We start from the raw sequence: 22,728 nt of genomic DNA on the forward strand, positions 1-22,728 counted from the left end.
CTGACTCAACTCTGCTGATCCAAAGGACAGGAAATATTTTAAGAGATGTGGCAAGAGATCATAAGCTCCTTCTATTTGTTAACTTGCATTAACAAAGGGAATGGTAATTTTACTACTTGGAGCCAGTAGCCTGCCCAGTGAAGTTAAGCTGTTGATCATCCCTGACATACTAGGAGATGGGAATTATGTATTACTAGAGAATTATATTTCAGACAGATGGTTACAAGTTCCTTAAAAAGAGAGTCCTGGGTTGTAAAATTGCCAAGAGATTTTTTAAAACATTTCTGTCTCAAAATGGCAAAGAAATAATTTAAAATTACTGTTTTGCCAAAGTAAAATTCTTTAAGTAAAGGGATGAGAGGGACCTCTGTGATTAGGCTATTAAGACACCCTAAGGGCTGGGGTGAGAGGAAGAATAGGGGGATCAACGCTGGAAGAAACTTGTCTCAAGTTCTCTCAAGATGAAGAAAACATCAAGGCTGCCTTGGTCAAAACTAGAAGCATGGTGACTCTAGTTAATGTACACTTAAAAAATGTTCAGAGTTTATCTTAAACACTTGATTTTAGGAGGACAGACATCAGTAACATGGGAAATTAGGACTTCTCAGCATTCATCTCTCCACAGAAATATCAATTTCAACACCTATACACATCTGAAAATACATTAGTAAGAGCTAAAGAAACTAGTTGCTTAGGTCATGAGGACATCAATAGGATTAGTGCCCTTACCAAAGATGCCCCAGAGAACTGCCTTGCCTTTTCTACTATGTGAGGACATAGCTGGAAGGTATCATCTGTGACTGAGAGAGCAGGTCCTCCACGACATAAAATCAAAATTAATCTTGGAATATTTAGCCTCCAGAAATGTGAGATATAAATTTCTGTTGTTTATAAGTCACCCAGTTTTTGGCATTTTCTTATAGCTGCTAAAATGAACTGTAACAATGTATAAATGTGGGATTCATATCATATATACTACTTAGCACCAGAAATTAGATAAAATAGGCCAAAAAAAAGAGTATACAGACAGAAGACAAGAAATCCAATAGATGAGTCTATGGAAAGCCCATATTTAAAAGACTGGGAGAAAAAGGAAGAACTAACAAAGGAGATCAAGAAGGAGCTTGCAGTAGAATAGACAGGAAAAGAAGAAATGGTAATATACTGGAAGGCACATAAAGAAAAAGGTTTGGGGCAATTAATCGAAAGTACTCTGGTTGCTTCCATTTTCTCAATATAAAGGGAAGCAAGATCATCAGATAAGGAAAATGGGAAGATGTTATAGACTGAATGATACTTCTCCAAAACTCATGCATTGAAATCCCCAGTTAAAAAAAAAAAATCAGAAAGAGACTGTATTTGTAGATAGAGTCTTTCAAGAAGTAATTAAATAAAATGAGGTCATTAGAGTGGGCCCAAATTCAATGTAACTGATGCCCTTATATGAATATTAAGTCACAGATACACACAGAGGGATGATCATGTGAAAACACAGGGAGAAGAGAGCCATCTGCAAGCCAAGGAGAGGAATCTCAGATCAAATCAATACTGTCTACACCATCATATCAGGCTTCTAGCATCCAGACTTGTGAGAAAATAACATTCTATTATTTAAACTACCCAGTCTGTGCTTCTTTGTTAGAGAGCTCTAACAAACTATACAAAGTATTTTTTTTTTGTTTGAGGAACAAGGAGACCAAATAAATTTACATAGGAAAATGGGAAAACCAATAGATTAATGAAGAGGAATAAGATTTCCAGGCAGCAATTAAGGACCTTTAAAGGCTCCATGAATTTAAAAGACAAATCCATTATGACTATGAATTATTCTCTCATCCAACTTGAAAGGGTATCACTTCAGAAAAGTTAGATAACTAGATTTAAAACAAAGATGTTGGTTTTGGCAAGAGAGTACAACAGGAGACAAAATACGATAGAACTTACAGAGTGAAGATACATATGTGGAAGTATTTACCATGTTCAATCACAGAATTTAAACTAGGAAAGGTAGTAGTAGTAGTAGTAGTAGTAGTAGTAGTAGTAGCAGCAACGTGAAGTTAAAGGATGGAGAAATGGAGGAAGGATCAATGAACTTGGGACTAGGGACTAGGTTTTGGATAGGGGAATCAAGACAGATGGGAGGTTATACTTAGTGATTTACATAAAATTGAGATTACCTGGCAATTTTAAATAATGATGAGCTCACAGTATTTGCTATCAAACATTTTTTTTTATCAGCATCACCTAGAAAACCTACTAAATATGAATTTCTAGACTTCATGACCAAAGTTTCTGATTCAGTGGGTTCTCATTCAAGACACCCAAGATTTTAGATGTCTATAAAGTATTAATTTCCTGGATAATGCTAAAGATACACACACTTTAAAAAACATTGATATACAGGATAAAAGTAGGATGAGTGTCTGAAGAAGAAATGATGTCAAAAGATCATTGAGGAGAGAAATTCAGTGAACTAACAGGCCAGGATGTTGAAAAATTTATTGAAATTAGTTTAGACAAAATACTATTAGAAGATCAAGAACTAATATTTTAAAAAATTATGGCTAAAACATAGAATTTGGGATGTGTATACATATAGATAGAAAGATACATACAGATTACATGTTCTAATTCTGTGTTGAGCAGTATAAGATAATTTTTAATATATTTTCTAGCTTGAAAAAATCTAATACAAAACAATGTGTGTGATTGCTACTGGCTGGTTGTTATGTCACCCCAAAATTTATATGTTGATACCACATTGAAGGTGAGGTCTTTGGGAAATAATTAGAGAATGTGGGCACAATCTTCACAAATGGGATTCAGGCCTTTACATCAAGAGGTGATGTCTTTATCTTGAGTCTTCATTATAAGATTTTTTAATTTTATGAAATATTCTTAAAAAATGTTTGGAGGCTAATGATGCAAGTGTCTCCTCTAGAATATGCTGGCTGATAAGCAATAATTCAAATTATGCAGAAGAACCTTAAATGTTAGGGAATTCACCACCTGATTTTGTGCCTGGATAGCTCCAACTTCAGAAAGTTCTTCTTATAGTAAGCCAAAATCTGCCTCCCATAACTCTGATCAATTGGTTCACATTCTTGCTTTGGGCTATTTAATTGCTGTAGAGATTTTAGTTGCTTCCCTAAAGGCAGAAGACTTAATGTTTTGTAACTATTATTGATCTTTGGCCAGCTTTGGCCTGTAGCTGGGTAGCTAGATAATTTATTTCTCTTTGAGGTTCTCTGATACTATTTCTGGGCTACATTTTCTGTTTTACTTCTTGAAACTTTCATTTCTTTATGTGAAGAAATTTGAACTTTTATTTTTGGGGATCTATCAGCTATACTTTTTTACATAGATACTAATTAGCTCTTAATTATTAAGTGTGTGGGTGAGAGGGTACAAATACATATTTATAGCTCAAAGAAAAGCTTAAGGTAATTTATATTAAATATTATGAAAATCTCTATAACAGTAATATTAGAAAATTAAGTAATGGAAGGAGCTGCCAAGAAAGGTTGCATAATAACTGTCACTTGAGGTATTCAAGGCAAAAATAGCCACCTGTTGGGAAATGATAGTTTAGAGCTAATTACATCTTCTGGGCTATTATCTGTAGAGAGACATATGTACTACCCTCTTCAGCTTATTTAAATTTTAGTGATTCTAAAAGGTTCTATTTAAACATATTTATATAAACACATGCCTGCACCATTCCATTAATAGTGCTTTAAAAATTGCTGTAAAATGCTTAGAGTTTTCACTCCTAGATATAATCCTTAGGAACTAACCTAAAAGCAAGCAAAAAGTGGAGCATAGGAAAAAAAATTCACTATACCATAACTTAGAAAAACATAACATAAAAATTTAGATGTCAAAACAGAGTAAAATGGTTAAATAATATATGGTACATCCATGCAAGGAAATATTGGGTAATCATTTAAGTTGTGTCATGGTTTTTAATACATAGAAAAATGTTACTGCTCTAATATTAAACAGAATTCAAAAGCTGAGTTGCATATATAAAATATGATTTCAACGTTGAGAAAAATTGCAGAGAAATTCTGCAAATAAAGGTAAACTTGGTATAATTTATACCTCCTCTGTTACAAATACCTAGTAAGGCTGGGTAAAAACTTACAAAAAAACAAAGATAAATAATTTAAATCAAAATTAAATTTTAATGAAAGGGGAAAAGGAAAATCCACAGATGCTAAATAAAAGGCAAACTCAAAGTCAAAATAATTAGATTTAGCTGTTGCTGAGATCCAGGGGAATAGTGATCTAGATGTAGGACTTGGAAATATGAGGCTGTCTTTCATACTCAGCAAGGTATGGTGGGCACAAATACATGATTGCAGGTCTTCAAACCATGGGAATAAGATTGGATTCTCAAAAAAACTTGGACTTACTTATTTTTTAGAGAAAAAAAAAGCTGAAATAATTTCCATAGAAAGAGAAAAGGAACTTACAAACGGTTCTAGACTAAGGGTGTGTAGAAGTAGAAGTGAAGAAGATTTTTTTTCTTTACTGTATTCTTGTGAGGAATAAAAATGTATAATTTCTAGAAGAAGTATAAATTCTGGTCTAAAGCCAATGACTTACCTGGAGCCTCAAAAAAGGGAATAAGAAACAGCCATGTGGCATTCTTTCATTGCTCAGGGTGCATGAAACCTGCAGAAAAAATAATCCCACCAGAAGTTCAGTGAATCTAAAGTGAAAAGTTACAGAACAAACAAATCCATAAAAGAAAATCAGCAAATGCAAGAAATGAAAGGGGTACTCAATGTACAAGAAATAATAACAATATAATACCACAAAAGTAGTATCGTTAAAGTTATTAATAGGTTTTAAAAGGTTTAAAAGCAATAATGAAATAAATGATTAAAATAATGGCTAGAAATATGAAATATAAGATGGCTAATACAATATTGGAGACAATATTGGGGCTTTTGGGCTGATGTGACCAAATCATCCAGAATACAGGCCAAGAATATAAAGTAAACATATATAATGAAGGCTAATGGGCATTGAATGTTTAATGAGAAAGTTAAAAATCTAAATGTCAATATGAAAAAGTATAGGGATTCTGACTGTAGAAATATATAGGGAAGGATTCCTCTGGTGAGCAAACTCCCAGAGGGTAGCAGACACTCTGTTTCCCACCCTTAGAATGCCCTGAAATTTCTCCTAGGAACTAGTAAGATAACTAATACATGTGCAATGTCTAGCTGCTGTGACAATGCCTGCATGAGGAAGCTCTGTGCTAGAGTCTTATCAGCCTCGACTTTGATCTCAGGCACACAGCTCCTTGGAATAAATGAACTCTCTTGTTAGACAACCACAATGTTTCACTGAGCCTAAACCTTTCCACATAACAATAACTTTATACAATGGACTTTCTTGAGAGCTACACAAAGCTCTTAACATTGTGCAGTGCAATTTAGTATGTAACTGAGGAATAAGCTGCATAATGTTGCTAAGTCTGTAACCTGCCTAGTAATACAATAAACAATATGTATGAATGATGCTAATGACCTAAAGTAACCTATAGACATAAATAAAGCTTGGATTTGAACAAATGGACTGTAAAAAAGACTTCTTCGGGCAATAATTGGGGAAAACTGGGCATGAACAGAATATTAGATAAAATTAAAGAAATTATTCTATTATAATGAAAATAAATAAATAAATAAATAAAGCAAGCTTGGAAGCTTGGCCATTCTGTCATTCAACCATCTTTTCTTCATCTTATCTCTATGTCTCCCTTTATTTTCCTTACAAAAAAAGAAAATAGGAAAACCAGGACTAGCAAATACAATAAGAAACAATGAAAAAGAATTCTTTTGAAAAAAATAAAGAATTATTTTGAGCTAAATTCCCAAGATTATTAGTAAAAATTTCTGGAATTATATATTTCTGGATATATGCACATGTACATATTATATATTATATATTAACTGTACTATTAGATTATACATAAGATATAAAATTGGGGTATCCTACATTTTTATAATATATACATATATGATGTGTGTATATATGTGCATACATCATATACACACACAGAGATACACATCATATATCCCATAATGGTAGCACAATTACAGACTAAAGATGTCTCAGATTACAGTATCAAGCTACAAGACAGAGGACTCATATTTTGAAAGAACTAACACCCAAGAAAAAGAAACCTGATTGCAGGTAAATGGATGGAGTTAGAGAAGATAATGCTATGTGACATTAGCCAATCCAAAAAAAAATGGCAAATGTTTTCTTTGATATAAGGAGGCTGATTCATAGTGGAATAGGGAGAGGGAGCATGGGAGGAATAGACAAACTCCAGATAGGGCAGAGGGGTTGGAGGGGAAGGAAGGGGGCATGGGGATAGAAATGATGGTAGAATGTGATGATCATTATTATCCAAAGAGCATGCATGAAGACACGAATTGGTATGAATATACTTTGTATACAGAGATATGAAAATTGTGCTCTCTATGTGTAATAAGAATTATAATGCACTCCACTGTCATTTTTATATATATATATATATATATATATATATATATATATATATATATATGAAAGAAACCTGAGACTATTCCCAGCTAAGCTATAAAAATTTTCAAAAACTAATAATTACAGGGAAAATATTTTAATCACTCTTAGTAACTATAAAATATACTATGAAAGGGAATATTAGGCCCTAAAGATGGCATGAGATTAAATAAGACTGTGTATGTGGAAAATGATATACATGTGTGGATAAAACTAAATTTGCCTTGGCTATAAAAATCAAAATATCCATCTTATGTATAATGTCAAATAGAGAAGAATAGTAAATGAATGAAAAATGAGTAACAGGAGTTAAGGCAAAAGATATTAGCAGGAGAGAGGAGAGAACTTTCATAAAGAACAATTCTCCAGGAAGATAATATAATCTTGAACCAAGATGGACACAAAAGCACATCCTTAAATGTGAATTTAAAAATTGATAAAACAAACAGTATCTGGAAAGGTGACAGAGTAAAAAAAGTACCAGAGATCTATCTACCTACCTAGATAAAAATTGCACAAGCAGAATCTGTCTGAGGTAACTATTTTGGAACTCAGAATTCTATTAAAGGGTTGCAACTTCCAGGGGAAAGGTTTCAATGGTAAGATGCCATTAATTCAATTAATTACTTTTCTCAGTTCTCAGTACAATGATAACCACTCATACCTTACTTCTTATTATGAAAGAAAGCTATATATGAATTTGTGAAGAAGTAGCCTACACATAGCTTCCAGGAACCAGACTGGGTAAAAAGGACCCTGTGCTCTAAGTATCAGGCATCTGTGCTCTGGTTGTTCACTGCTAATTCTGATCACAGAGTTTGTAGAAAAACAGGTGGAAGTCAATGCTATAGCACCTCCCTCCATTGTTGTAGGCCCTTCCCTTCAGGAAGAAGTGACTTTATGAGGACTTAAAGCCAGTGGCTTTACTGTACCCGTTTTCCCCCTCTCTTTCCCCCTTTGGAAGCCAAACATTGAAAAATAGAAAATCCAAAAGTAACCATGTATGCAGGGCAAACTAGAAAATTATTCCATGACTTTCATTCCAAGTCATTCTAAGACTTAGGCTCAGAAAAGATACGAGAGTTATTAAGTTTACACCTCACACTGATCCTTAGCACATATTATCTAGAACAATTAAAAAACAAAATTCTCCATCTTCCATAGGAGTCATTTTATTCCAGACTAGCACATTATTAAGTTCAAATATGCATCTTTCAACAACAACAAAATCACAGGCATGTAAAGATAAATAAAAATATGGTCCATTCAAAGGAAAGACATAAATATATATGGTACCCCTAAAATAGAGTAAAATAGAACTGATGGAAGGTCTATCAGAGATTTTAAATACAATTGTTTGTTTGTTTGTGATTTCTTTCTCTTCCTGAAGTGGAGATTGAATCCAGAAAGGTTTTACCACTGAGCTCCACTCTCAGCCCCCATTTTTAAAATTTTTTAATTTAATACAGGGTCTTGCTAAGTGGCCAAAGCTAACCTCCAATTTGGAATCCTCCTGCCTCATTTGAGGATTACAGGCTGGTGCTACCATGTTTGAAAAATAAACTGTTTAAAAGATGCTTAAATAACTAAAAGAAGGAAGGAAGAATATTAAGAAAATAAGGTATAAGCAAAAAATAAAATAATAATGAAAAAAGAGATAGAAAACCTTTAAAAAGAAACCAAAAAGAAATTCTAGAGTGAGAAATTACAATAACTGAAACAAAAAATGTCCACGAAATGAATTCAAAAACAGATTCAAGCAGGCGGAAGAATCAGCACATCTAAACAGAACAATGGAAGTTAATAACTCCAAAGAACAGAAATAAAAAATATTGAAGAAAAGTAGACAGAACCAAGGGACCTGCAGGACACCATTAAACTGACCCACATTTGTATTATAGGAATTCCAGAAGAAGAGACATAGGGGCAGAGAGATATATGAACAAATAATAACTAAGAACTTTCCAAATTTCATGAAAGATGTGAATGAATATAAACATCCAAGGAACTCATCTGCTCTGCAGAACTCTCTCTTATCTACTTGTTTGAGCATATTCAGGGAGATCCATGGATGCTGAAATCTTCCTTCACTGGCCAGTTCTAGTAATGTGCTCTATTTCTGTTCTGATGCTTATTTGGTGAGATTTATATCTTGTGAGTGACTCCTCCTAATTTCCTGCTCAATTAGATAAGCTTTGTGAGAAGAAGCAATAGCATTGCTTTCTCATTTCAAAAGCATATTTGTTTCATATTATTCTCCTCCCTCTCTTTTTTTTTGGGGGGGGGCAGGGAAGGGAGATACTAAAGATTGAACCCAGAAGCACTTCACCACGAAGCCACATCCCCAAGCTTTTTTATGTTTTATTAGAGAAAGAATCTTGCTAAGTTACTTAGCAAATTATAAATGTTATTCTTGATACAATATATTTATGGATAAACTCAGACCTCATTAAAAGAAGCTATAATCTTTTCAAGCATATAAGAAATATCCAATAAAATTGAGCATGAATTATGCAGTAACAATTCTTTTTTTTAATATCTTTATTATTCTTTTTTATGTGTTTATTTTTACGTGGTGCTGGGGACAGAACCCATGGCCTCACACATGCAAGGCAAGCACTTTACCACTGAGCTACAACCCTAACCCCTATAGTAATGATTCTTAATAATGAGGCTGGAGTTGTAGCTCAGCAGTAGAGCATTTGCCTCATACATGTGAAGCACTGTGTTCGAATCCTAGCACCATATATAAATAAGCAAATAAAATAAAGGTTCATCAACAATTAAAAAATATTTTTAAAAGATTCTTAATAATAAGGAATAACTCTGAGTGGTTCACCCTTAAAGAAATAGAAAACAGGAAAACACCATGTCCCTGAAATGCCACTTTCCCTTTCCTAGAACCTAGTCAAGTTAAGGTAACAATAGGAGCAGGCCTAGACTGCAATGCTCATTTCAATACTATATGGAAGGACATTGACTTTCTTTCTCAAGTATATTGCAAATAGGGTAAACTAGTGTTATTTTTAGGAACTATGTTCCTGCACACACACACACACATACGAGGACAACTGCTCCTTGGAATACTAGTCATACAAGGAACAAAGCAAGCTATGTAAATTAGTGATGCCATTGTTACTGTAGCCTAACTTATAAGCCCTTCCTCCTGTGATAACTGGCATGGAATTGAGGGCTTTGTAGAGAGGATAAATGCCATTCATTCAGCTAAACACCACTGAAAACACCATCATAAGATTTACTCTATTTGGTGAAGTGTTGTGAGGCATGGAAGTGCTCTCTGTCTAGCCTGTTGCCACGAGATCTTCTCTAAAACATTTTTCAATATACCTTATGTCTCATATGCTATTTTAGTCAGCTGTTTCACTGCTGTGATTAAAAGACTTGACAAGAAATATTTTAGGAGTAAAAGTTTATTTGGGAGCTTATGGTTTCAGAGGTCTCAGTCCATAAATGGCCTACTCCGTTCCTCATGGCCTGACGTGAGGCAGAACATAATGGCTGAAGTGTAGGGTGGAGGAAAGCCACTAGGAACATGGCCCCAGGATGAAGATAGGGGGAGAGGAGTGCAAGCATTCTCCTTTCCAGAAACAAAATATATACCTAAAAGGTATAATCCCAATTACCCTCCTCCTCCAGCCACAGTCTACCTACCTCCAGTTATCATCCAGTTAATTCCTACCAGGGGGATCAATGCACTGATTACATTAAGACTCTCATAACCTAAACATTTACCTCTAAAATTTATTGCATTGACTCACACATGAGGTTTTGAGGGGACACCTCATATCTAAACCATAACATATGCCATCACAGGTATTTTATTTGGTCTCTCAGCAGTTCATCCTAGCACAACTAGGCTGTGGTCCCAACTCTTTGAGAACAGGCTCTTTGATGTCACTGTTATAAATCAGAAATCACCGACAAAAAATTAAGAGGAAGTATAAAATTCACATAAATTAAAAATAAACACTTTCAAATGCTTAATGTGTTAAGAATTTGAAACTGAAATAATGATATGTTTAAGACAACAAAAAAGCTATGTATCCAATAACTGAATCTGTATTGAATTTGAATTGCCTTACAAAAAAGATACAATGATAGGCTAATCCATAAATGATACTGAGCTAATAAATATGTTAAAATATAGGTCTTTTCCTCAGAAGTAAGAAGAAATTCAAGATATATTAATCAGTTTATGTGAGGGAAAAAAGCATTAATTTTCAACTCAAAAGAATTTTAGAGAATGTCTTTATTGATATGAGAATGGACTTCTAAAGGAAGATATAAAAATTAACTAAAATGTTTATAAATTTGTTTGCATTGTTTTTAATGTCCAATAAAGACACTGTGTCAATTTTTATTTTAAAGCATCAACTATAGATTGGAGGATGATATTTGTGATGTAAAAAATTTCAAATTAACTGATTCGTATATACATTTAAGTCAATATAAAATCCATAGAATGTTGAAGAGGAAAGTTGAAAAAATAGAAAAGCTACTATATTTATGAAGAGATATTTTGCTAGTAATACAAGATGTGTACAAGTTAAAACAATGAGAACAACTACATCTAGTGAAAAATAAATGAATAAAATCTGAGAACATTACTTGCTATCAAGGACGTGGAGAACTGCATCCTGCCTTACACAGCAGGAATAAGAACATATTTTATGACTACTGCATAGAATAATTTGAATTTACTAATTAAAATTGAAATAGCCACTGTGTGCAAATTTGCACAATGATATTCTTTAAAGCATTCTTTTAATATTAAAAAAGTAAAGGAAATTGATTTCAGTTCATGATCCCCTCCCTTTTTTCCCTCCACCTTTTCCAAATCGATTTCCGTGCATGCATGAATTTGTCAAGATGAACCCAACTACTATATATAATTACAAAGATTATAGTTGTATAATTATAGTTATTTACTAAATCTAAGAAAGAAAAATATAAAGGAAAAAATTCACGGATTCAGTGTGGGAATGGAAAAGTGTAGAATATTTATGTAATTTTTAATTCATATAGTACACTATTTTAGATAAGTTAAAATGAATGAATTCTGTTAAACTGATTAACAGATGAATATAGAAAATGATGTTGAGCGATAAAAGATGCAGAAATATGCACAACATATTATTCATATGTTATAAATAAAAATAAATCCGAATGTTATGTTGTTTGCTTATAAATACATGGATGTGTGGGGAAATTAAACATATAACCCTTCAAGAAGTGGTTACATCCCAGAGTGAGCAATGGGATGATGTACAGTAGATGAGCCAATTATAGTTGAAATTTTAATTTAAAAATATTGGTAATGAATATTGTAAAATGTAACCTTTGATAAATTGAAGTTGTGAATACACACTTCTGTTGTTACTATGCGTAATCATTTGCTCTTATGTGTAATTTAGAATTTTAAAACAATTACTTTTATGAAATATGATATGTCAAGAACTATGTAATGTTTTGAACAACCAATAATAAAAATTAAAAAAAACAATTACTTTAAGCATAAAGGAAAGCAAAGTTTTATTTTAAATGAACAAAAGATTTCCTTTGGTGAAAGAAAATAAACCAAAAGTAGTGTTAGTGGTTTTTTTTCAGGGAAAGGAATTACAGACTTATGTTTTTATACTTTTTTTCTAGGTCTAAATTTTTCTAATTTTTCTTAGAATTTTTACTTACATTATCAGAAAAAAAATTATTTTACTTAAAAGCAAAACATCTCCAGGGCTCTCCTCTGAACATTTCTTCTGAAACTAAGCTGCCATCATAATGAAGGTGGTGTGACTTGAGAGAGTTTCACTTCTTTGATGAGTTAACAGAAGTATATTTTGGATTCCTTTCAATCCCTTTGTAAGAGCTGCCTTCATTGTGCTAAGTACTAGCATGTTGCTGCGACGGATTACCTTCAGAATCAGGAGGGCAGAAAGAGTTTTTACTGAAATTTATGTCCCTGAAGAGTAAAACTTCTCCAAAAGGATGCAAATGTTAAGTTAAATGTACTTCTTTTCTTTTCCTTTCTAAAGATTATTAGAATATATAATTCAGTTTGGCTCACTAAAATCAGATCAATGTCCCTTGCCTAATTTTAACTAATTCTAATTGGCCTGGAGTTATAGGAAGAACTTTTATAAATGTTCCCCATGATACTAGGCTCTAGGATCAAAAGATTCAGATTTTCTAAAAAAATGGTAAAACTTTTATACTAAAAACACCAAACTCAACATGTCAAATAAAAAAAAATGGATTTTTGATCTGCAGACAGTGTAGCTGTGCATCCATATCTTCTCTAGTGCCCTGTCATGCTGATTTGACAAAATTTACACCTAAATTAGGTATATTTTAGAAACTTTTTGCAATAGTTATATAAAAAAATTACATTTGTTCCATAGGCATTTAATATACCACTGGAGAGTTATTGATTTTTTTCAAGGTCTTTCTTGACACTTCAAGAGGAACTGTCATCCTCAGCATCTCTTTCCCTAGACTGAGAAAATACAATTTCATCATGTGCAATGGGCTTAAGCAGCAAGCAAACCCTTTAGACTGACTGTATATCATCAGGTTCCTTGGGGTTGATTAAAAATGGGCAGTGTAACATTAGGCAAAGCATTCTAAGCTTGCTTTCCTAGAATGGAGGAGAAATAAGCTATAAATTTCCCCAATTTTATCAATAGCTTTTCTGTACTTCTTAAAAAGAAGATCATGAAAAATTGTTTCTAGAAGCAAATAGTTTTGTGAAACTTTTATTCTTACAAAAACCCTCGGGTTTTGTTTGTTAGAGGTATCAGTTCCCTTAATAACTGCATATGTGGCTACACACACATACACACGTGTGAGTGCACGCACACACACAGGAGAATCTAAATTAGATATTCTATTGACATGTTTTAGAAGGAGAGAAGATTAAGCTAAAGTGTTTTGAGATTCAAACCGACTGTTCTATGGTTTCTAATCATTGCAAACCTGATGTTTTAAATCATTAAGCTATTCCTTCTAGCTTACCATGGGAATATATTTCCATATAGTTTGCTGTGATATATTGAGAGAGATAAGAATTAGAATTCATTTGCCATTTAATTTTTCTCTCAAAGTGACTTTAAAAGGTCATCCAATGCCCACACTTTTTCTCTTTCTAGAATATTTCCATTGTGGCTACCAGAAAATCTTTGTATCAAGTTAATTTATTTGACTACACTCTTATGATTTTAACATCATGGTTATATTTACTCAAAGAAAATCAGAGTTCCATCTGATTCTGATCAACAAAGAAGGAGAAAATAGAAATGATGATATTGAAGAGCTTATCATAAAGTAAATTTCTGTGTTTTTTTTCTTACACTGACAGATCACAAAATATTATAGATATCTAGTTTTTATTTTAATACTAACCTACTCTCAAAGTTTATTCCATGTTTTTGAGGCATCTCTGATCTAAAACAAAATTTTGTACAAGAAGCTTTAGTTTCATTTATTGAATTTTCTGATAGCATTTGATTTCTTCTCTGGCTTACTATTAATTCCCTGCTTCCCAAACATTAAGCTTTTGGGTTAAAGAATAAGAAACCAAAATAGAAGTAAAACGGGAAAGCTGAATTCAGAGTCTAGAGAAATTTTTAAAACAAAGAGGACACAAAGCAGGCATCCTGAGCCAGGACTCTCATCAGATCTGAGAGCTAAGTGTTTTTTGTTATTGTTGTTGTTGTTGTTTAAGAGAAAGAGAAAGAATTTTTTAGTTTTCGGTGGACACAACATCTTTTTTATGTGGTGCTGAGGATCGAACCCAGCACCCCACCTATGCCAGAAGAGTACGTTACCGCTTGAGCCACATCCCCAGCCCCTAAGTGTTCTTTATATTGCTTGAAGGACTTCACCTGCATGGGTTCCAGAGTAGAAGGTGGAAGGAACATGACACTATTTTTATCATATTCCCAGAATTTACAGATACATGATACAGAACAGATTCTCGATAAGTATTTGTTGAACTAGGAAAGAATAAATAAATTAATAAATGAATGAATGAAAATTAAAGCAGCAAACTATTTTAAAAAAAAAAATCTCTCCAAATTGTAAAACTATTTTGCAGTTTTCCCTCCTTTCCCTTGTCTGAGGAACTTCCTGGGTCAAGTTTGAATGCAGTGGCTGGGGGAGGTTTGCAGTGATAAAACAGGCCCCAACCTTTAAGCAGAGTCCAAGGTTTTAGTATGTGAAAGCGCTTCCAGCCATGGTAAATGCTGATTCCCAGGGCACCACCCAGAGATTCTGATTGACTGATATGATGACAGGCCCTAGAAATCTACGATTTTAATAAATATGTTACGTGACTTGGATTCACATAATCCAGGATGATGGAAATCCTCGATAAATGTTTAAACAATGAATAAATTTTGATTGTCAGCCCTGGTTAGATTTCATGGCTTTAATTTTATTGGGGAAAGGCCAATGTTTTCAACTAGACTATTAAAATAACAACTTCTGGAGTGCTTACTGGTGCCATTCACAATTATTTGCTCTGGAAAATATTCTGTACAGCCACTAATTACCATCAGTTTTATAAACCACCTCCTCTTGAAACTAGATATAGCTCTGACCTCCAAGACTCTGCTAAATATTTGCTTGGGAGGAAGGAAATTTTAATAATAATAATAATAATAATAATAATAATAATAATAATAATAATAAAAACAACAACAACATTGCATCAGACCCCCATGAGATGCTGAACCATGTCTCCACCTCATCTCTCCACTTTAGTAAAATGCAAAAATGAAACAAAGCAAAAAACAAAATTAAATTATCTCCCATTCCCCCCAAAACATAACATAATTCTTCCCATAAATAAAAATTTAAGAGGTGAATTAATTTTATTTATTCTTATTTCAACTCTTCAGGGCACCCAAAATAATAGAGGCCACTGTCTTGGAATCAAAGTCATTTCTGTCACTCATTAAGGCCCATAATTCTCATCTGTAACAAAAATTTGCAGGCAGAAATCATTGGTCGGTCATTTTTTTTTTCATATAGACTATATTCTAAAAAGAAATAGAATCTGGATTCTCATCATACTCTTTTAAACCAGCCAATTTCTATCAGAGTCCCCCAGGTATGCATTACATGGCTATTTCCAAGGGTAAAGAAGGCATGTGTCACTTCTCAAAGTGCAGGCAATTGCACATGAAATATATCTGTGGCTTGTTGCTGAAAAGTCACACCTCTGATCCACAGATAGGCTTAATTTAACCATTTTTCAACATGTTAATACATTTTCCTGTTTTAAATTCCTGCTTAGTGGAAAGTTTCCCCATTGAGCATCTGATTTAATTTTGTCTGCTTGGATGCCCTTTAGGTAAAGGACACCATTCAATATTGGAATTAGAAGCATTCTATTCATTTTTCCCCCTGCAGCTAGGGAAAGAGAAAAGAGAGTGCAAAGAGGCAGAGACTCAAACAACTCTAGATGCAGCAATTCTCTAGCCGCTGAGCAATGAGGTTTCATACGCTGCTGGAGGACCCATTCATCTTAATCCATCTGGAAAGAGGGCTATGTGCAATATTTCACAATCTAAGTACTTTCTGACAAATCTATTAATTATGCACTCAAACAAATTATTTGCTGCCTGTGGAGAATTGCTACTGGATTTTCTCTTGTGCCAGAATCCATGTTCTTTTTTCTGCTTTTAGCTCATTGCTATCATTGGCACAGTCATATTAGCCCTGTGTTTTTAATCATCCATCACTTTAAATTTAGATGTGGTCACTCTTAGAGAAAAGCTGCACAGAAGGTGAAAGTAACATGATAGTTAAGAGCCAAAAAAATGTACATTTTTCAACTACTTTATTATATATATATATATATATATATATACACACACACACACACACACACACACACACACTTTTTTGTCTTCTGCTCTCCTTTACCAAAGTGTATGGAAGTTGTCTTTTTTACATGCCAAAGGAGAGATAAGACTGTAGCTCCCTGGCTTTCTGATGTTTCTCACCCATGATATGTTTTCCTCAGTTCCTCTACAATTCATGAATTATAACTTTATGAAACATGCATGATGTTTGGAGAGGAAAAAAATAATTTCAGTTTATTATCACTGATTTGATGATTGCACTTAAGTTCTAGAATATCATTGAAAAGGATGAAGTTATTTTATTTTAAAAATAACTTTCTAGCCTTAGAAGTACTGCATGTGACCATAGAAAAACATTGAAAACAATTAAAAAGAAAAAATAGGCAAAATAAAAATCATAATACTAGCAATATCTTTGTATGGATATCTGCCTAATCTTTTCATATATATATATATATATATATTTAAAGTGTGTGAATGTTTTAGTTAGCCTTTCTCGCTGCTGTGACTAAAGGACTCGACCAGCACAATTATAGAGGAGGAAGAGCTTATTTGAGGGCTCATGGTTTCAGAGGTCTTAGACCATAGAAGGCAGACTCCATTCCTCAGGGCTCAAGGTAAGGCTGAACATCAGGACTGAAGAATGTGGTAGAGGGAAACAGTTAATGCCATGGTGATCAGAAAGCAGAGAGAGTGAGTCTCCACTTGCTAGATACAAATATATACCCAAAGCCAAGCCCCAATTCCCTCCCCCTCCAGCCACACCCTACCACTTCAGTTACCACTCAATTAATCCCTATCATGGGATTAAATACTGATTGGGTTAAGATTCTTACAACCCAATCCTTTCTCCTCTGAACCTTCTTGCACTGTCTTACATTGAGCTTTTGGGAGTATGCTATACATCAAAGAACATATGTATATATAATTTTGTACAGTTTTTAACTTGCTATTCCATGTTAATAACACTTTAACATTGTGGGGGAAATATAATTAAAGACAAAATATTCTTACCTAGAAAACCTTGCATAAAGGTAGAAGAGAAAGAAAACCATTATGTTTTTAATAAGAATTAAACCAAAATGTGATAAATAACACAAGCAATCTGCAAAGTGATTAGAAAGAAAGAAACACACTTTTACATAGACAAGCAGATACAAACCATACATACATGGCTTCAAGAGAAATAATAACCACTCTTCAAGTAAGAAAATTTGACATCATCTTTTTTTTTTAGTTGTAGTTGGACATGATATCTTTATTTTGTTTACTTATTTTTATGTGGAGCTGAGGATCGAACCCAGGACCTCGCTCATGCTAAGTGAGCGCTCCACTGCTGAGCCACAACCCAAGCCCACTGACATCATCTTTTGACACACATAGTTCATCCTAGATTTACTTGGCAATTGGGCTAAGCACCTGTGTTAACTTTATTGGGGGGGGGGGGGGAATGCCATTCATATCTTCATAGCAGGGGATATTTTTGCAACTTAGAACAAAGCTTTCACCAAAATTAAGCTCTTATCCTTTCCCAGAAACTAGCAGTTTCCAGAAACTAGCAGGTATTGTGTTAACTCTTTTAATGTTTATATTTCAAAAAGATGACTCCTCAGTCCTTGAAAAAGACATCCTTTTAGAACCCAGCACATGACCCAGCTATCCCACTACTCAGGATTTAGCCAAAAGACTTAAAATCAGCATACTATAGTAATATATTCATACCCATGTTTACCCCAGTGCAATTCATAGTAGTCAACTTATGGCACCAGCCTCTATGTTCAACCACAATTGAATGGATAAAGAAAATGTGGTATGCATACACAATGGATATATTAGGAGAACACATCACAACAAGTAAAACAGATCAGGCTCATAAAGTTAAAGATCAAATGTTCTCTCACATTTAGGGAAGTTGAGAGACAGAGATGGAGTATTTAAAAAGTAAAAGAAAATAAGGTGGGGTAGGGAAGAGAGCTTCTGAAAATAGGAGGAGGAAATAGAGTAACAGAAAGGGATAAACAGAGGAAGGAAGGAAAGACAGGGAAAGCCTGGGTAGGTATTGGGCAATAAAATTACCAAATTATGCTATGTCTATGTATGAATATACCACAATGAATCTTAGTGTATAATTATAAAGTGCTAATTAAAACAAGAATAACAATAATAGAAGGGAGCAAACAAGAAAGGGAGGAGGAGAGAGAAAGGGAAGGTACTGGGGAAAGAGATTGATTAAACCACGTTATATGTATGTACAAATATGGCATAATGAATCCCACTATTGTGTATAATTATAATGCATCAAGAATAAAAAAGACATTCCTAGGTCATAAAGCTGACAAAAGGCCTATTCAGTTTTCAAGAGAATTTATATACTTTTCAAAGAGATGAGAAAGTACTTGTAATTACAAGTTTTCTTTTAAAAAGTAGAGAGAAATCTCTTATTTTGGACAGGGAGAATTAAGTCTCTCATTTTTAATTTGTATGTGTCCTTACAACATATGCATGATTTTAAAAAATCTAATAATATTCTGTGATAAAAATGTAGAATAATTTACATAACTATCCCCCATTATTGGATATTAATTTTTTAATGATCTTATTTTAAATAAGTTTGCAATGTGCATTTTTATTAATAAAGTTTCTGAATACTTTTATTTTAGCAAATGAAATGTAGTATGCATATACAATGTTCTCTATGAAAAAAAGAGAAATATATCAAATATTGCATTCAAAAATATATCCTTGAAGGCACTGCACTCATAAACACATACAATTAACTTAAAATAATCATAGCAATTATATATCTAGTAACTAGTTAGGAGCATTCAATAACAGATCAACTGATTGAGAAAATGTGATGCTTAGATCGTAATCATCATAAATAGATTTAGAGAATTATGAGTCTTAGAAGCATCCATAAACTGGCCAACTGCTCAATTTAGAGAAATATGAGGTCTTTTTGTTCCACCTCCTATTATAGCGTCTGTGAGAGGACCATGTATTCCACATTTGGATGACAGACAGCTTTATAATAGTGGGAAGAAATCATTTCCCCAATGGCTGTTGGCTGGCTTGGAAAAGTGAGTGGGCCCCAAGATGAAAGTGGAATAAAATACTTCATTTTCCACATTAGAGGGGTGATGTGCCCAGACTTTCTAGTTTTTATAGTAATCTTTGTACACATTTTGCCATTTAACACCTAAGGAAACTGAAGTGCTTGGTGAGGTCATACAACAAACAAGGGCAGATTCAGGACTGAATTCATTACTGTCATATTTCAAAATCCCTGTTCTCTTCATTGCAGTGGGATGTCAGATATAGACAACAACTACGAACTATTCTCTGCTTCTCTCCTTAAAAAGCATCTATGTCATATAAATCTAATTTCATAATTAATAAGAGAAAAGGAGGGCACTGAATGAAATGGAAGAACTTGTAACTTGCAGCACATTTTTAAAATAATTCAGAATTTTCACAACCAAGACAAAATGAATAGAGAAAGGAAGCAAGATAAAACCATAATAGAATGCAAAATGACCAGCTCTATTTGTCAAAAAATTCTTTTCCAACCTTGGAAAAATAAATAAATAAACATCCTCCCAGCCAGGATCATTTGCTTCATTGAAAAATCTTAATGAATTTACAATATTTTCATAGAGTATTTTAGTGTGCTTTCCCAAGATTAAGAATGATGTTTACTTTAAACCAATCTAAGAAAAATGTGAAATCCTAAAAATTGCCATTAACAACTAATCTCAAAATAGTAGCAAAAAAAATGAGTTTTACTTTAATAAAACAAAACACTTTATCCAAGTACCCAATTACATGAATTATGTTGCACAGAAGTTAACATTAACAACTACAATTGCTGTACTTTATGTTATTCTTAAGAATTTGGGGGGGGGGGTAACATAATGAATAATCTTGCTTTTAAGTTCTCTTCTCAGTACTTAAAGATTACAATTTGTTAATATTAGCACAATGTTTCTGCAAAAAAATTAGAAAGGTAAGTTATAAATACCTACCTTACTCTCTAAGAGAGTATAGTTAAAATAGCCCTCTTTGATTATATTATAGAATTTCAATCAAATCATGGTTGAATGCAAAATAGATCAGACACTGAGACAATATCGAGTGATTTAGATACTAACATGGTAACCTAGTTGATCCAGGTTTGAGAGTTGTTAGATATGTCTGGAATGTGGACTTGGATGAAATCGACCTCCTGAGTTTCTGCTTGTTTGATACACACTAGTGCATACATACATTTAATAAGGGATAAATTTATATATAATGTATCCTATATAAATATATATGTAGCTTACTTGTAATTTACCTATAACATATAAATAATAAACTTATATATTTATATTTTTCTGGAAAAGTATGAAAGGGTTGTACAAATGATCCATGCATATGAATATTAGGATAATCCAAACAAGGGTCCAACCTCTGTCCATCTATACTCTCATCCTCAGTTCAGACTAATAGACTAGTTCTGAGTCTCAAAGAGAAGGAGCAGAGTACAAAAGTGAAGATGCAGACAATGGTGGTGACAATCAGGATTGCTTAGAACACAAAGCATGATTTCTACCCAGGATGGGTGATAGACAGGAAGGGGAGGGCAGATATCCTCATATCAAGATCAAGCAGTGGCAAAATGTGATGGGTGACCACAAGGCATCAGTACAAGAGTAGCACTACCCTCCTGATACAAGAGAGTGGCAGGCCCAGGGCACAGCCCTCATTGGGCCCTGGAAAAGACATCAATAGGGGATTAATTGTTCATTAGCAAGTGGAGCTTTGGAGTTAATGAAATGAAGAAATGTTAATGGGATATGATTTGTATCTACTATCCAGTCAGGCCAGGGCTATGAAATTTATATAACGTGTTGCATTTTCATCATCTTTAAATCATTGAGTTTCTTAAGACTTTTCTTAGGCCTGCGGCCAGCAAAATATGCCCCACTAATGAAAGTTTTCCAAAAGAAAATCTGTGCCTAGATAATCTGCATCATCATCATCCCTGGGGGAAAGCAGTTCTATTGAAAAAAACAAAAAGCCTGAAACAAATATATGTCATTTCAATGCATTGTTTAATCTGTCAGCCTCATTAGAATCTTTGAAGGAAGATTGAGAGCTCAAAAAGAGGGACGAACAGGATCAACAGTTAATTGGGTGCCTTCCATGTACTAAACCCCCGTGCCAAGTATTTTTCAGTGTCATTTGACTTAACTCTCATTTCTGGGATAAAGGAATAATGGCTCTGTGGCAGATGGGAAAGCAGAGCTTTCCGAACAGATCTATGTCCATCTATAGTTTTGAACTAGAGTCTTGAGCCTCAGTTTAGGCTAAGGAACTAGTTTGAGCCTTTGGACTCATAGGAGTTACAAACTTCTCATAACTAGCCTCAGAAAGACCCATGACATCCACAGGAGGCTCTTTCTTCCTTTTGCTTATAGACACCCTCAGCACAATACCCCAATTCTAACTGTAACCCTCATGTACCTATTGTTACTCTTTCTATTTTACCATGACTCTCTTCCAGTCTGACTACATGAAACTCAAGAAGACAACCTTTATACAGAATCTGCCTGACAGCTCCACAGACCACCAAGATGCTTAGAGCCCCAAAATTCTGAAAATTTCAACAACTGGAATAATTTATTAAAAACAAAAGGAATGGACCCTGACTAACTTGAACAGAAGATAAAATAGCTTTTAAGAATATGCAGTAGTTTACATAATAAAAAGGAAACAAACAGCCATGGCTAAAAGATAGGGAGGAACCAGGTTAACTCTGGGGAGCAGAAACAAACGTATCATCTTTCCCAGGCTCTGCTGTCAGGATGGGGCAGCTGCAGACAATCATTTTAACATGGTGTATCACTATTCAAAATTCAGATCAGGGGAGACAGGGAGACTGTGGTCCAACCCAAGTCACATGTCTGTGCTTCTGCAGGGGAGGGGAGGTCATTAACTGAGTGCATGAGAAAAGGTTCATGCTGCAGGGGTGGAGAAGTTCCCCACAGGAAAGCCAGAGTGCTGGGCTGGCGAAATAACAGATCCCCACTACAATAACGAAAGGTCTCCTGTGTCCTCACAAATGTCCTCCCTTGTCACATTACAGTGAGTGGTTTCTGCTTACTCACATATTCCTCATGCAGAGCCCTCTGAAGCTGAGGCTGAGCCCGGAGAACTCTGTCTCCCTCACTATCGCCACGCACCAGAACTGCTTCCAGCTTTGATTCATTACACACATCACTTCTATCTTACC

The 22,728-nt window shown here is 34.0% G+C and overlaps 1 protein-coding gene across 2 annotated transcripts in view; it reads right to left on the reverse strand.

Moving 5' to 3' along the window:
* The window catches only part of Caap1 (caspase activity and apoptosis inhibitor 1), a 602,989-nt gene that overhangs the window by 4,377 nt on the left and 575,884 nt on the right, over positions 1–22,728 (reverse strand). For both annotated transcript variants that reach the window (XR_009228873.1, XR_009228869.1), the window contains exon 13: positions 4,612–4,680. The gene's annotated coding sequence lies outside the window, so the exon portion shown is untranslated. The remainder of the gene's footprint in view (positions 1–4,611; positions 4,681–22,728) is intronic.

This window comes from Marmota monax, unplaced genomic scaffold (assembly GCF_021218885.2).
Source record: "Marmota monax isolate L192 unplaced genomic scaffold, Marmota_monax_Labrador192_F-V1.1 WCK01_AAM20220418_F8-fsc00033, whole genome shotgun sequence".
In the NCBI taxonomy this organism is placed as follows: Eukaryota; Metazoa; Chordata; class Mammalia; order Rodentia; family Sciuridae; genus Marmota; species Marmota monax.